General features: G+C 37.5%; 1 long non-coding RNA gene across 1 annotated transcript; it reads right to left on the reverse strand.

Moving 5' to 3' along the window:
• Positions 1 to 4,535: 4,535 nt before the first annotated feature.
• Positions 4,536 to 12,642, reverse strand: LOC102154543. The gene is made up of 3 exons (XR_005371146.1): positions 12,498 to 12,642; positions 10,924 to 11,091; positions 4,536 to 5,669 (listed from the first exon to the last, which is right to left on the reverse strand). It is a non-coding gene; the product is annotated as an uncharacterized LOC102154543 (long non-coding RNA).
• Positions 12,643 to 15,348: the final 2,706 nt, after the last annotated feature.

Below are 15,348 nucleotides of genomic sequence, written 5' to 3' on the forward strand. Positions count from 1 at the left end.
TTGATTTTTCATAAGATCATTGCAAGTAGAAGCTGCTGGGAAAGGATGAGCTATGGGTGACATCTCCCAGCCACACCACTTCCAGCCAGCGAGACCTTCAGTTGGCCACTTTAGTGACCTAATCCTCTGCTTCCTCAACTTACTTACTTACTTATTTATTTATGAATGAGAGGAGAGAGCACACAGCAGAAGGAGCAGCAGAGGGAGAAGCAAGCTCTCCGCTGGACAGGAAGCCTGATGTGGGGCTTGATCCTAGAACCCTGGAATCATGACCTGAGCTGAAGGCAGATGCTTAGCCAACTGAGTCACCCGTAGGTGCCCCCTGATTTCTCAACTTTAAAATGATAATTCTGCTCACTTACTTTTTCAGTGTTGCCTAGTGAGCAAAATGTGAAAAAGCATGGAATGAAAGCACTCTACTCCCTAATCTTTCTTCAGTGGGACCGTGGAGCCCTCTACTTAGAATACCCTGGTGTTTATTTCTAATATTAGCCATTTCTGTCTCCAGATGGACTTTTATGAGGACTTAATTCCTCTTAGGAGGGTAGTATGTATTAGTTGTTTCTGCTAAAAATTAAAAGGGGTTGTTTTATTTTTGCTTTAAATAGAGTTAAGTGCAAGTGTTGATGAATATTGTTAAGGACTCAGAAAAGAGCAATCTGGACAGCAGAGCAATGGTAGACACATGATAACTCAGATCTAGGAAAGGTAAGTGAAGCAGGATGCACCCTAAACCCTGAAATGCAACTCTGTCTTCTAAAATAAGAACTGAGCTGATGCAAAATAATCACACATTTTCCTAGTATCAAGGAAGAATGCATGAATATTATAACCAATCCGATATTTATTTAAGCATTCACTGACTCAAATTCACTTCAGGTATTCCCAACATTGCCTTGGAATTCATCATGTAGTCATTGCGTGAATGGTCAACCAACTTCATGGAGGTCTCTCACTTGTTCATGTTCTTTTATAAGGTCAGCTTTTTCGTCGTTTTATTCTGTATCATCTTTAACCCATTATGCTTTATATTTTTAGGATGCTAACACTTCACCTGTCTCAGAGAACACCACCAGGATAGCTGGGCTTTAAGAAGTGTTCGTATTTTCATGATTTGATATAGGCTAGTGAACACATGAATTCTCACACCTGGTCAGTATTTCTCAGGAGATACTGTTGTTGTTGATACTGTTCTAATGATTAATCTTTTAGAGCACTTTTAGGTTTCCAGAAAAAATGAACAGAAAGTACCCCTACTCACATCCCTTTCCTCTTCACAGTGGTTTCCCCATTTTGCATTAGTGGGGTACAGATTTTTACAATTAATGAAAGCTGATATCCATACATTATTGCTAACTAAGCTCTACAGTTTGTATTAGGGTCCACTCCTTTGATTGTATGGTTCAATTGGTTTTGACACATGCATAGTGTCTTTGTCACTCTTACAGTATTATACAGAATAGTTAATTGACCTAAATTTTCCCTGTGCTCCACCTAGATTCTAGGTCTACAACTCACCTCCTCCCTCTTTCTGAACCCTTAGCAAACACTCATCTTTATACTTCCTCTACAGTTTTGCCTTTTCCAGAATGTCATAGAGTTGGAAACATACAGTATGTAGCCCTTTCTGACTGGCTTCTTTCACTAAGTGATATGCATTTAAGATTCCTACATGTCTTGCCATGGCCTCATATCATGTTTATTTAGCACTGAATACTCTTCCATTAGCCGATATGCCACAGTTTATATATTCATTCACCTACCGAAGGATAAACCTTGAAAGCTTCCAAATTTTAGCAGTTCTGAATAAATCAGCTAGAGATATTTGTGTGCAAGTTTTTAATGTGGATATAAATTTTCAGCTCCTTTGTGCAAATACAAAGAAATGAGATTACTGGATTCTATGGTAAGAGTCTCTTTAGTTTTGTAAGGAACTGCTATGCTGTCTTCCAAAGTGGCTGTGTCATTCTGCATACCCACCAGTACTGGAAGAGTTCCTTTGCTCCACATCCTGGCCAGCATTTCGTGTTATCTGTGTTCTGGACTATAAACATTCTGATAGGTAGGCAGTGATACCTCATTGTTATTTTAATTTTCAGTTCATCGATGATCTATGTTGTTGAGCATCTTTTTATATGCTTATTCAGTGTCTGTATATCTTCTTTGGTAAAGTGTCTGTTCAGGTGTTTTTTTTTTTTTATTCTTTTTTAGTTGGATTGTTTTATTATTGCTTAGTTTTTCATGTTCTTTGTAGAGTTTGCATAAAAGTCCATTATTAGATATACGTTTCACTAATATTTTCTCCCAGTCCATGGCTTATATTTTCATTCTCTTATCTGTGTATTTCACAAGGCAGAGCTTTTTAATATTAAAGTACAACTTCCTTTTATTTTCTTTTTATGAATCATGACTTTAGGGTTGAATCTAAAAGTCATCACCAAACTCAAAATCACTTGTGTTTTCTCCTATGTTTTCTGAAGAGCATTATAATTTTGCATTTTTAAGTCTATGATATATTTTGAGTTAATTTTTCTGGAAGGTATAAGTTCTGTGTGTGTCTATGCTTTTTTTTTTTTTTTTTTTTTGGTATGTCCATTTCCTCAAACACTATTTGTTGAGAAGACTATCTTTGACCACCCACTGTATTCCCTTTGTTTCTTTGTCAAAGATCAGTGGACTATATTTATACAGATCTATTTCTAAGTTCTCTGTTATTTCACAACTATCACACTGTCTTGATTATTGTAACTTTATAGTTAGTCTTGAAGATAAATAGTATCAGTTCTGACTTTGTTCTTCTTCAGACTTCAGGTCTCTTGTTTCCCCATATAAACATTAGAATCAATTTGTGGATGTCAATAAAAACCTTGCTGGTAGTTTGTTTAGGATTACACTGACTCCATATATAGATTGATCTGGGAAGAACTGACAGGATGACAATTCTGAGTCTTCTGATCCATGAACATAGAATATCTATCATGGATCCATGAACATGGAATATCCATGAACATGGAATATTATTTAGGTTGTTTTTCCCTTTCATTAGAGTTTTGTATTTCATTTTTGGGGTATTTATGTAAATGGTAATATGCTTTAAATTTCAAACTCTGGGATACCTGGGTGGCTCAGTGGTTGAGCATCTGCCTTCAGCTCAGGTCATGATCCTGGGGTCCTGGGATTGAGTCCCATATCAGGCTCCCTGCAGGGAGCCTGCTTCTCCCTCTGCCTGTGTCTCTGCCTCTTTGTGTGTGTCTCTCATGAATAAATAAATAAAATCTTTTAAAAAATTTCAAACTTCAATTGTTACTAGATGATTTAAAAGAAAGATATTAACTTTTGTATATTACTTCATGTCCTGCATCCTCAAGATCATTACTTATTAGTTCCAAGGGTTGACAACTCTGGGATTTTCTACATAAGCAGTCATGTCATCTGCAAAAATGGTTTTTATTTCTTCTTCCAATATGTATACTTTCCATTTCTTTTTCTTAACAAATTACCTAGGACTCCCACTACTGTGTTGAATAGGAATGGTAAGAGGGTACATCCTTGCCTTGTTCCTGATCTTAGTGAGAGGGCATCTGATTTTCACTACTAGGTATGGTGCTAGTTGTAGGTTTTTTGGTAGGTGCTCTTTGTCAGGTTGTGGAATTTCTCTCCCATATCTAGTGTACTAAGAGTTTTTAATCATGAATGGGAGTTGGACTTTGTCAAATGATTTTCTGTATCCATATGATCATGTATTTTTTTCTATTTTAGCCTGCCGATGTGACAGATTAATTTTTGAATGTTGAACCAGCCTTGCATAAATGGAATAAATCTCACTTGGTCATTATGTATAATTTCTTTTATAAATGTTGAATTCAACTTGCTAATATTTTATCTTGGACTTTTTCATATGAGTTATTAGATGTATCAGTCTTTAGTTTTCCTTTTTTGTAGTGTCTTGTTCTGTTCTTGGTATTAAGTTAATGCTGAACTAAGAATGAGTTAGGTTGCATTTCCTCTATTCTTATTTTGAAAGTTATAGTAGAGAATTGGTATAATTTCTTCTTTCGATTTTTTAGTAGAATTCACTAGTGAAACCAACTGAGTCTGGTACTTTCTCTTTTGAAGGTCATTAATTGATTATATTTCTTTAATATTTGTAGGCCACTACAAATCTATTTCCCTTTGTGTTGGTTTTGTTAGGTTACATCTTTAAAGGCATTTTTCCATTTCATCTAAGTTATCAAGTCTGTAGACCTAGAGTTGTAGATAATATTTAGTGTTCATGGGACCAACAGGGATAACCTCTCTCATGTCTGGATTCTAGATTTTTAATGTTTTCAGGTCCCTGCTTCAGTCATATTCAAGTCATCTCCAGATCATTTTCCCATTATATTAGCCACACTAGTTTTACCTGCTTATTGTCCAAATAGCTTTTGCTTTACCTATGTCTTGGTCATACACATTTTTTATTAATACAGAAAAATAGCTGGTATAGCAAAACTAGTTGCTCTCTAATAACGTTATCAAGAATCAAGACTTTATTAGCTGATGTATTAGCTATGGTTTGAAATACTGTCTGGCATTTTGGGGGTGATTTTTTTTTCCTTCATTATGTTTTTTATCAGCATAAAAGTCTTGAGATTTGGGTGTATCTGTGATTCTGGGACCATTCCAAAAACTTTGAAATGAATACTCAACACCACCTGAGGTGGTGGCTTGGAGAAAACAGGACAGAAAAAAATGTAGAATTGAGAAACTATCTATACCAAGATAATTTTAACTTATTTTTTCTAATAATCAGTTGTGTTTCTAGGTATTGCACATAGAAGGGAATATAATACACTCCTCTGTTGTGCTCTGGGACCCCTACATGGTCAGTTTACATTAACAAGCCTGTATTATGGGCCACTCCAGGACTGCTACAGTGGGTGCTCGAATAGAGTTTCCAGGGCTGTTATTTGGAGGCTCTGCATACATGAACCCAATACTCTTGTCTTCCTTTCATTAAATTTACTCTAATTTACTACTGATGTTCCTAATGTCCACACTGAAAGAAAGAGAGTCAACCCTGAGCCCCAATTTGGCATGAGATGTCCAGCTCTTGGGTGAAAATCCACTACAGTGGAGTCCTTCTACCTGTAAAATGGTTGTGACTTATTTTGAATGGAGAAGAAATGTGTTCTGGATATTGGTTTGCTTTTCCCTGCTTTAGGACCTCAGTCACCAAAATGATCCGAGAGTTCACTGTGATTCCTCCACCAATATGGAACCCACATCACACTGAGTCAGATCAAAGGATCCATTTTATAGCAAAGTAAATATTTTTGTGGGTACTGGGACAACTGGAATGCACCATTGTTTTCACACACTGGGCCACCCAGAGGTGGCTGGTCTGGAAAGGGATGGACTGTCTTGTAGATGGCACAGCTGAGGTTCACAGTTGAGAGATGACATCCTACAAGGATAAGGCCTTTTCCTCTGAGATGCAATATATACTCTAACCCAATGACTACTACGTGGTCACCATTTGGTGTGGGATGCACAATAGGTAAATTGTATAGTTCTGGGACTCAATAATGTAAGTAGGTGTGGGTCTGCTGATGTCACTCCTAGTGAACAGGCTGGTGTAATTGTTCTTACTGCCTCTCCACCTCTGGACTCCGCAGGTTATCTTGTTCCTAAAGAGAACCAGGAAACATAGTTAGAGCCCCTGGACATGACATGACTCCTCAGGAACACTGGACTTGTACAAGTAGAGACCAGCAGGCAGAGAGAGGTCACTTTCCTGTCAGGGGTAACTGTCACTGATGATCAGGAGGAGACAGGGTGCTTTTATAATGTGTGATTGGAGGGAATATGTTTCACATAAGGGTGATTTGTTTCAGCATCTCTTAATACCCCTTCTCCAATTTTAAGTGTAAGTAGAGAAATGGCATATCTATGGCCTGTGAATACCATAGTTACTAGGGGATTAGAATGCTCATGATGAAGGTCTAGAACAAAGTGTGAGTTTCCTTACCAAGACCCCATAGATAGAAACTGTGTATGAGGGGACTTGAGAAAGGAAAGCAGAGCAAGAATGATATCAGCTAGACCTTGGGACAAGATACAGGTGTGGGAGACACATTTCATCCTACTGACTATTTTAAGTTGCCCTTGGGAAGAAAGGCACAGCAGAGTCTTGCTGCTCCCAGGGATCTTAAGGAAAAGTAGATGTGAATGGCTCAAGGGATGGATGATAGTTGGCATTGTGATACATGTCCACATCTCACTTCTGGAACTTCAGTCTTATTCACTGAATGGTAAGGAGCTCTTCTGGCCGACAGGTCAGACATTAGCTCCTTCTGGGGATTGCTCTCCTCTGAAGAGAGTTGTATTGTCAGCTGGCATCCACAGGTTGCACCCTATAGGGGTATGCAGGGTCTCCCCTCTCACCTGATATCCAGGTAACTTTAATGGACTACCTCAGCTTCAAAGTTCCCTAGGTCATACCTGAGTTGTTTAGTAAAGGTTCAATGCAGTCCAAACTCCCCTTGTACCTCAAACTCTTCTTCCTGCACTGGTATTGACACAGGAGCACACATTGAAGAACTTTTTGTGTTCTGTTTTCTGAGTCTGAATCTGCTTCCCAGGGACCCTATCCAGGAATGATAGTGTTTTAAAAACTATCCAAAGAGCAACATCAGCAACATGGCAGGGTATACAGCTCCAAGCTCTAATTTCCTTAGAGAAATATTGAAAATATTGAAAAATAGCAGAAAACTGTCAGGATCAAATTTTCGGAACTCTAGAGAACAGTCAGAGGTTTAAAGTAGACAAGTCAACACTGAATCAGGGAAAATGTGACTTGAAAATGATAGAAAATCTCTGAAATGTTTCTACTTGCTCTTGCCCCATACGTTCCCCTAGGTGGCAGTTAATTCTGGAATACTAGCATTAACTAGGGAACAGAGATAAAGGCATATAAATGGAGGCAAAAAAAAGCCAACAGATAATGGGTATTATCATCATTGTGTCTTCAGAGTCCCTAAATGAAGTTGAAATCTACAAAAATATATGTCTTCCTCCATTCCACAAAACCACCAGCATGCATCTGTTTGAAAATGCAGCAACAAACAGAAGAGTATTGCCAAGTTGCTTTCCAATAACATGATGACTTCATTCCTAAAATTTGTGTCATCAAATATGATGAAGCATCAAATATGCTTCAAAAATATGGTTTCTAATTGTAAAAATGCATCTCATCAACTGGATGCACATGGGCCTATAGAAGTCATTAAATTCTTATTGATAATTCAAATCATTCTGCTCTTTCTCTGTTGTGAGGACTAAGGAATATCCTCACAGGTGTGTTTTGTTCCTATCACTGTATATTAAAAAATGTTGATTAATTTCTTCCTTGAGATTATTTTTTTATTATGTTTATGCTTAGAAAGGGTTCATCCTACCTCAAGAAAAGTTAACTATCCCATCATGTTTTTAGAAATAAGTTAAATATTCATGCAGAATATTAAGAGTCTTCACATTTATACTACATTGTTGGCTATATAAAGAGCTATTCTTACTCTATTAAAACATTATTTAGCATATCTCAGTAAAATCTTAGAAATTTCTACATGCATAGTTTCAATATTTTTTCTTAATGTTTTTATTAAGGTTTGATATTTTTCTCTGATATTATAAACGAGAATAGAAGAGTAGATACAATTAAAACAAATTATCACTGGTATATAATGAAGTTATTGGTTTTTGCATCTTTATTTTTTATTAGGTCCTATTATTAAATTATCTAATTAGTTTTAAAATTTTAGCCAATTTCTAAGTCAATGAGCATCATGTCAAAATTATGATAAATGTGTCTCTTTCCAAACTTTTTTTCCTGATGTATAATAAACTCGGTCCCTAGCTAAAAATTCAACACTACAAACTATAGAGGTAATAGTCATAATTATTTTATTCTTTAATGAGAATTGAACTTTATGTTACATTAACTCTAGCTCCAATGGAGGGAAAAATTAGCAGGTTAAGGAAGCATCATCCTGTACCTAATATATAATATGTTCTTAAAATTTAAGAATAATGTGTGGGCACCCAGGTGACTCAGCTGGTTAAGCATCTGACTCTTGGTTTTGGCTCAGTTCATGATCTCACCACCCTGGGATTGGCTCTGTGCTCAGCCAGGAGTCAGCTTCAGATCCTCTCTCCCTCTCCCTCCCTCTCCTTCCCACGCTGTCTCTCTCAAATAAATAAAATCTTCTTAAAAAAAATAAGAATAATGTCAGAATTTGTGGAATGCCTTTACAGAAACTATGGAGGCATTTTCTTTGCTATTAGTGTGTTTTTGAGATGCGCTATAATAGCAATTTCCTAAGTGAAACCATTCTGGAAATAAAACCTGCCTAGTGCGATGAATATGACTTTTAGAGTTAGATACATAAACTCAAATTACAATAATAGCTAAATGTTTAATCTAAACTTGCTTCTTTCACTTAGGCAATGTTATCTAAATATTGTGGTGTCATGATTTTGAGGCTTGTTAAAATTAGTTACCTTTAGTGTTTCCCTCTGACTTGAATCAGATCATGTATTTTGGGAATTATCTATTCAGTTAACAATTTGAGAAAAGTTGTCTGTGAAACCACACGGGTGGGCACGAAAGCCTTGGGAAGAGAATTTAAAGTAGGAAGAGGAGAAGGAGGAATTGTGGATTTGAAGATGGAGGACTCTAGGCCTACTGAAAAGAACAGAACAGTCATTTAAAAAGAACAGAAATAAATGTACTGGGCTGTGCCAACAAAGGGACCAGCATCCCTAGGGGAAGGCTCATGAGTGGGGGCTGATGAGAAGTGCATTGTGGCGACGTGTCAGAGGGGTCCAAGGATGGAGAGTGACCCAGGGACCTGAGTACTCATCTGCAGTGATGTTCTTTATACTGTAAGTGAAGCTATTACTCTTCTGCACTGATACTAAAAATGATCTTGCAGCAAAATACTCGTAAAAGGAAAAGAAGTTCTCCCTAAAATTCTATGTGAACAAAAGGAAATCACACAACCATGTGTAATCAGGCTTGTGGAGGGCTTGTATTTGTGTCATTTTGCTTATTCGCCTTTCCTGTTCTGTTCTGCTCTGTTCTGTTCTATTTTACTTTTTTGCTTAGCTGCCTGTTTTAAGGTTTCTACAGGCATCATGTTTAACCTGTATCACAGGAGAATGCAGGAAGAGCTCTTAAAGAAGTGCCCTCTGTGCCTGGCCACACGAGGGATTCAGGGATGCTTGCAAAAGCCTCCTCTGTGGAGTGGATGGTTCCCAGAGTGAGGGTATGGTGTGAGAAAGCAAACAATAATTATGCACCACTGGTTGGGATTCTGTGCTGGGGCTGGGGTCATCTTCTGAGAGTGAGCAGAGATTGGGTGGTCTGCGGTGTGAGGGGAGGAGACACCACTGGGAATAGGTCCCACGAGGAACAGGAGAGTGAGTGGACCTAAGAGACACAGTGGGACTGCGTTGTTCCAGTGCTGAGGGGTCTGCGGCTGATGATGGAGAATGTGTCATGGGGACGGTCTGCTTCATGGGCCCGTCTTCTCCAGCAGTGTCTGGCTCTGGGCTCCGGGCGAGGGCACTATCAGACAGTGGAGAAACACGTTCAGCTGCTAGATTGTAAAATAAGATTGCTGAGAACACGTCCTGGGGCTTCCTTGGAAATTAAATGAGATCATGCTACCTGAATGCTTATATCACTGCCTTCTACCTCAAAACTACGTGAGTTAATAGGTAATGAATTGTATTCCTAAGCCAGTGTTCTCACAGGCACGCGTGAGCACATGCACACCCCCCCAAATAAATATCTATACATCAATAAAGTAGGTAGACTTATATGCATACATTTCATAAAGTAGGATTTCACTGATGCTTTAACATCCAACTGTTCCTATATTGCTTTGCTTCAAATCCCTAGTCCCCTCATTATAAAATTCATTTATTCTTATTTTTGGCATCTTTTCATCTCCCTTGGTTCTAGAACTAAGTTATTTCATTCATTCTTTCCAGTAGTTTTAATTATTACTCAAGTGGTAGTTTTTTTCCTGTTTTCAACATCATTTATTTGTATTTTAATCTTGTTTTCTTCATCCTGTTTTGTTTGTTTCAACTCAAGTTCTTGTAATGAATCCTTATGAATGAGTCTTTATTTATTTATTGATATGTTTCATCGGATGATTGGTGTTATCTGAGTTATCTCTGATAATATTGGCTGAGTCTAGATACCCAGTATTTTTTTAAAATATTTTATTTATTTATTTACTTATTTACTTGTTATTTATTTATTTATTTATTTATTTATTTATTTATTTATTTGAGACACACAGAGGCAGAGACCCAGGCAGAGGGAGAAGCAGGACCTCTGCAGGGAGCCCAGTGTGGGACTCAATCCCCGACCCTAGAATCACGCCCTGGGCTGAAGGCAGATGCTCAACCACTGAGCCACCCGGGTGCCCCTAGATACCCAGTTTTAAGGAACGTTTTTACCTTTGTGACTCTTTTAATTGACCTATGGAATTCATTCTTGGCAGCACTGTTTTCAAAGGTGCTATGCATTAGTGTTCTGACTGGAAGCCCATTGTAATGAATAGAGACAAATACAAATCAGAACAATGTAACTATCATGACTTCACCCCAAAGATAATTCCTGCTGGTATTTTTGGGTATGTCTTTGGAGACTTTGGAAAACTCCCAGATTGATGGGGCCGGAAACCAGATGGCACAGAATTGCCAAGACAGTTGACAGCATTTCTGTGTTTATATTTCTGTGTGTATCTAAGTACACATTTTAATGGGAATAGCACAATGTATATCAGGAAATCTATACCTAATTTTTGTTGTAGAAGTTCATAATGTTGGGTTTTTACTCAAACTTTAAACCTAGTATTTACTCACCATTGTTTTTTTTCCACATGTTTCTGGAGGTGGGCATTTCCGCCTTCTGATTGTAAATTATGGTTTACTTAAAACCCATTTAGATGGGTTGGTTGTACTGGACCTCTTCCGCTCTCTCTCACTGATCAATGATTTTGTGATCAAGTAGTTTTTGTTCTCTATTATCACCTTGAATTTGACACATTAGGAAACAGAATGAGAAGAAATCAATTAGCATCAGAGAACAGGACTCCTCTCCTTTGCTTTTTTTTTTTTTTTTTTCCTGGGTAATTGCTTTCAGAGGCTATGCTTACAAACGCTGGCTGTCGCTACATCTTGCAGATCAAATGCTAAATAAACTACACTATAATTTTGCAACCCTTTTTTTATTAACATATTTCAGTGTTACCTTTCAACACCTCTTCTTTACTTTCTCCAACTCCCCATCTATCAGAATTGCAGGCAGGGGGCCTGTGTGTTGTGAGAACATTAGTCTTTGTGTGTAGGATTCCTTTTGTGGCTGTGTTAATGAAATGTGGGCAGCCCACATTGGAAAGAACTATTTCTCTCTCTAAAGTTTATATTCCCTTAAACAATATAGAAACAAAATGTCAAAGTATCTTTTGAAGATATTGATCATTATTTTTCTTTTAATTTTATTTTGTAGGGAAGGAAAAAATTTCCCTTTCATCTTTGGGGTTCTTAGCTGGGGTATTAACATATATACTTCATGTGTACATGGCAGATGAGAGGGGAAAATATGAGTAAACCCCTAAGGTGGCTTACAATTCAGGCATAAATGCCATCTTTATAAGGAAAAGGGGAAGGGACGTTGGTCTTCTAAGGGAGAGGAAATGATTTTCAGGAAAGTTGAATGGGCCCTTGTAAAAATAGTAGGGAGGTGTGATAGTCTGTGAGACAGTATATATGGGTGTGGTATTGACTTCTAGGCTCCTCTCCTGTGACAAGAGTCAGTCCTTCCTGGTTGATGACACTCCTGGGAGGTGGTTTATGGCAACTGAGTTATTTTTGAAGGATCTGTCTTCAGACAGATAAGGGAGTTCAGAGAAAGCCTCTCCCTGCATTGGTGTTTTTTAAAGTGCCTGAGGCTCAAAATAATCAGTGTACCAAAGTTGTATATTTTGGGGAAGTATATCCTGAACTCCTAGAATTGCATTTTGGGGTGGCATATTATTCTGCTACTCCTCAATTTCTGAGTTCCAAGCATGTTGAGTGGGGGTGGAGAAGAGTGTGGAATGTGGAATGCTAGTCCAAAAAATTGTTTTCCAATACAAAATTTAATTGTACAAGACCTGTTTATTTCTTGCTTTAAAAGAAAGCAGAGGGACGCCTGGGTGGCTCAGTGGTTGAGCGTCTGCCTTTGGCTCAGGGCGTGATCCTGGAGTCCCGGGATCAAGTCCCACATTGGGCTCCCTGTATGGAGCCTGCTTCTCCCTCTGCCTATGTCTCTGACTCTCTGTGTCTCTCATGAATAAATAAATAAAATCTTAAAAAAAATAAAGCAGAATGTTTAGTGGTAATAAATTTAACTTCCTATGGGAATAAAGCCAGATATTTAAAAGCAAAGTAAATACCTTTCCCCCTCTGTAGGTTGCCCTTTAGTTTTTTTTGTTGTTGTTGTTGTTTGTTCTTTTGTTTGTTTGTTTATTTATTTATTTTTGCCCTTTAGTTTTGTTGGTTGTTTCATTCACTGTGTAGATGTTTTTATTTTGATCAAGTCCTAGTAGTTTATTTTTGCTTTTGCTTCCCTTGCCTAAGGAGACATATCTAGAAAGAAGTTGATACAGCTGATGTCAAAGCAGTTCCTGCCTGTATCTTTCAGGAATTTTATAATTTCAAGTCTCACATTTAAGTCCTTAATCCATTTTTTCATTATTTTTGTGTATGGTGCAAGAAAGTGGTTCAGTTTCATTCTTTTGCAAGTTGCTGTCCAGTTTTCCCAATACCATTTGTTGAAGACACTTTTTCCCATTGGATATTTTTTCCTGATTTGTAGAAGATTAATTGATCGTATATCCTTGAGTCATTTCTGGATTTTCTATTCTGTTCCATTGATCTATGTGTCTATTTATTCATGCCAGTACCATACTGTCCTGATAATTACAGCTTTATAATATAGCTCAAAGTCCAGAATTATGATGCCCCCAGCTTTGATTTTCTTTTTCAAGATTGCTTTGGCAATTTGGGGTCTTTCATGGTTCCATACAAATTTTAGGATCGTTTGCTCTCTTTCTGTGAAAAATGCCATTGGTATTTTTATTGAGATTGCATTAAATGTATGGGTTACTTAGGGTGGTATAGGCATTTTAAAAATATTTGTTCTCTCAAGCCATGAGCTAATATTATGCTATGTGTTTAGTAATTAGGATACAAGTACAAACTTTAAAAAAAAATAAAAGCAAAGCCAAAAAAACTTACAAGTGCTGGTAGGTGTCTAATTAAAACTAATAAAAATAAGACAGTTAACAAATAATGTGTACTTAGTTTTTACAACAGTTTCATGAAACTGCAATTTTTACCTCCATGTGGACTGAACGACTTTTCTCTGCTACACATACTATTTATTATTAACTGTTTGTATTTCTGGCAAGTCTGGTCTACTCAGTGCCCCTTATGATGGGGAGTGGGTAGGGATGCTGTTGATGACTCTGCTATATAACTACTTGTCCTATTTATAATGCAGGCTCTACTAAATTATATCTTGCTTGGGCTAAGTGAAATACTTAAAATTCCCTTAAAAAAAATAAAAGCTTCTAGCCAACAACACAGTGTGTTGTTCCATGTCAGAATGATGAAATGAGCCACTTCAAATAAAAATGCTGGCCACAGCAAGCAGGTGCAGCGATGTGCTGCGTGCGGCCCACGGGGTCAGCATCACAGGGAAGTAAACTCCACAATGTCTTCAGAATAGCTGAGAGACGCAGTGATTGCAGGAACCAGAAAGAGAGAAGAGATTCTGTAAGAGAAAAAAAAAGACCACAACATTATCCCCTCCAGATTGAAATCCATCACAACTCAGGAAGTAGCACAGTAATTCGGTTTATGGTTTATGAGATTAGGTGATTTAAACTTTTTATATCTCAGTGAAACCTTAGAAGTGTATCATATCTAAAAAGATTTTTAAAAATCGTGTCACATAATAATGAAGTGCTTAAAACGGTACTTAGGAAACACTGAGAACATGGCCCTCGTCAAAGATAATTAGGCCACAATGAACACTTCAAGGCTCCAGTGAAGCAATAGTGAAACGATAATTCCTAATTATGAAAGGTGTGTCGTAAAGGTATAGCGCAGTGTTACCATTGTAGAGGTGTGGTGAGAAGTGCCTTGGACTGTACTTTTCTGCCATTACTGATCAGTATACAAGGCACGGGTAATCTCAGAATGGCCCACATGCAGCTAGATTTTTCTTTCTTTTTTTAATTAAGTTTTTAAATTCTGGTATGATTAACATACAGTGTTTTATTAGTTTCGGGTGTACTGTATAGAGATTTGACACGTCTGTACAACACCCGGTGCTCATCACAAGTGCACCCCGTTATCCCCATCACAGTTTCCCTCACCCCCACCCACTTCCCCTCTGGTAACCATCTGTTTGTTCTCTGTAATCGAGAATCTGTTTTTCTGGTTTCCTCTTTCCCTCTCCCCCACTCCTCTCTTTCTGTTGCTTGTTTTGTTTCTTAAATTTCACATATGAGTAAAATCATATGGTATTTCTTTCTCTGATTTATTTTGCTTACCATTATAGTCTCTAAATCCATCCATGTCCTTGCAAATGGTGACATTATTCTTTTTATGACTGAATAATATTCCATCATATATGTATATATACCCCATTTTGTTTATCAATTCATCAATCATTGGACAGCTGGGCTACTTCCATAACTTGACTAGTAGAAATAATCCTGCTATAAACATAGGTGTGCATGTATCCTTTTGAATTACTTTTTTTTTTTTTTTTGTACTTTTTAGGTAAATATCCAGGTATTGTGATTGCTGGATCATAGGGTATTTCTATTTTTAATTTTTCGAGGAACCTCCTTACTGATTTCCACAGTGGCTGCACCAGTTTGCATTTCTACCAACAATGCAAGATGTTTCCCCTCCTCCACATCATCACCAATACTTGGCTCTTGTGTTGTTGATTTTTTTTTTTTTTTTTTTGTGTTGTTGATTTTAACCATTCTGACAGGTGTGTGGCGGTATCTCATCATAATTTTGATTTGCATTTCCCTGATGATGAGTGATGCTGAGCATCTTTCCATGCATCTACTGGCCATCTGTTAGATTTTATTTTCTTGAATGCTGTGGTCTAAGTGTTTGTGTCCCCCCAAAATTCATATGTTGAAATCTTAATTCTCAAAGATGATGTTATTAGCAGGTGGGGCCTCTGTGAAGTGCTTCTGTCATGAAAGCAGAACCCTC

This window comes from Canis lupus, chromosome 16 (assembly GCF_011100685.1).
Source record: "Canis lupus familiaris isolate Mischka breed German Shepherd chromosome 16, alternate assembly UU_Cfam_GSD_1.0, whole genome shotgun sequence".
Classification (NCBI taxonomy): Eukaryota; Metazoa; Chordata; class Mammalia; order Carnivora; family Canidae; genus Canis; species Canis lupus.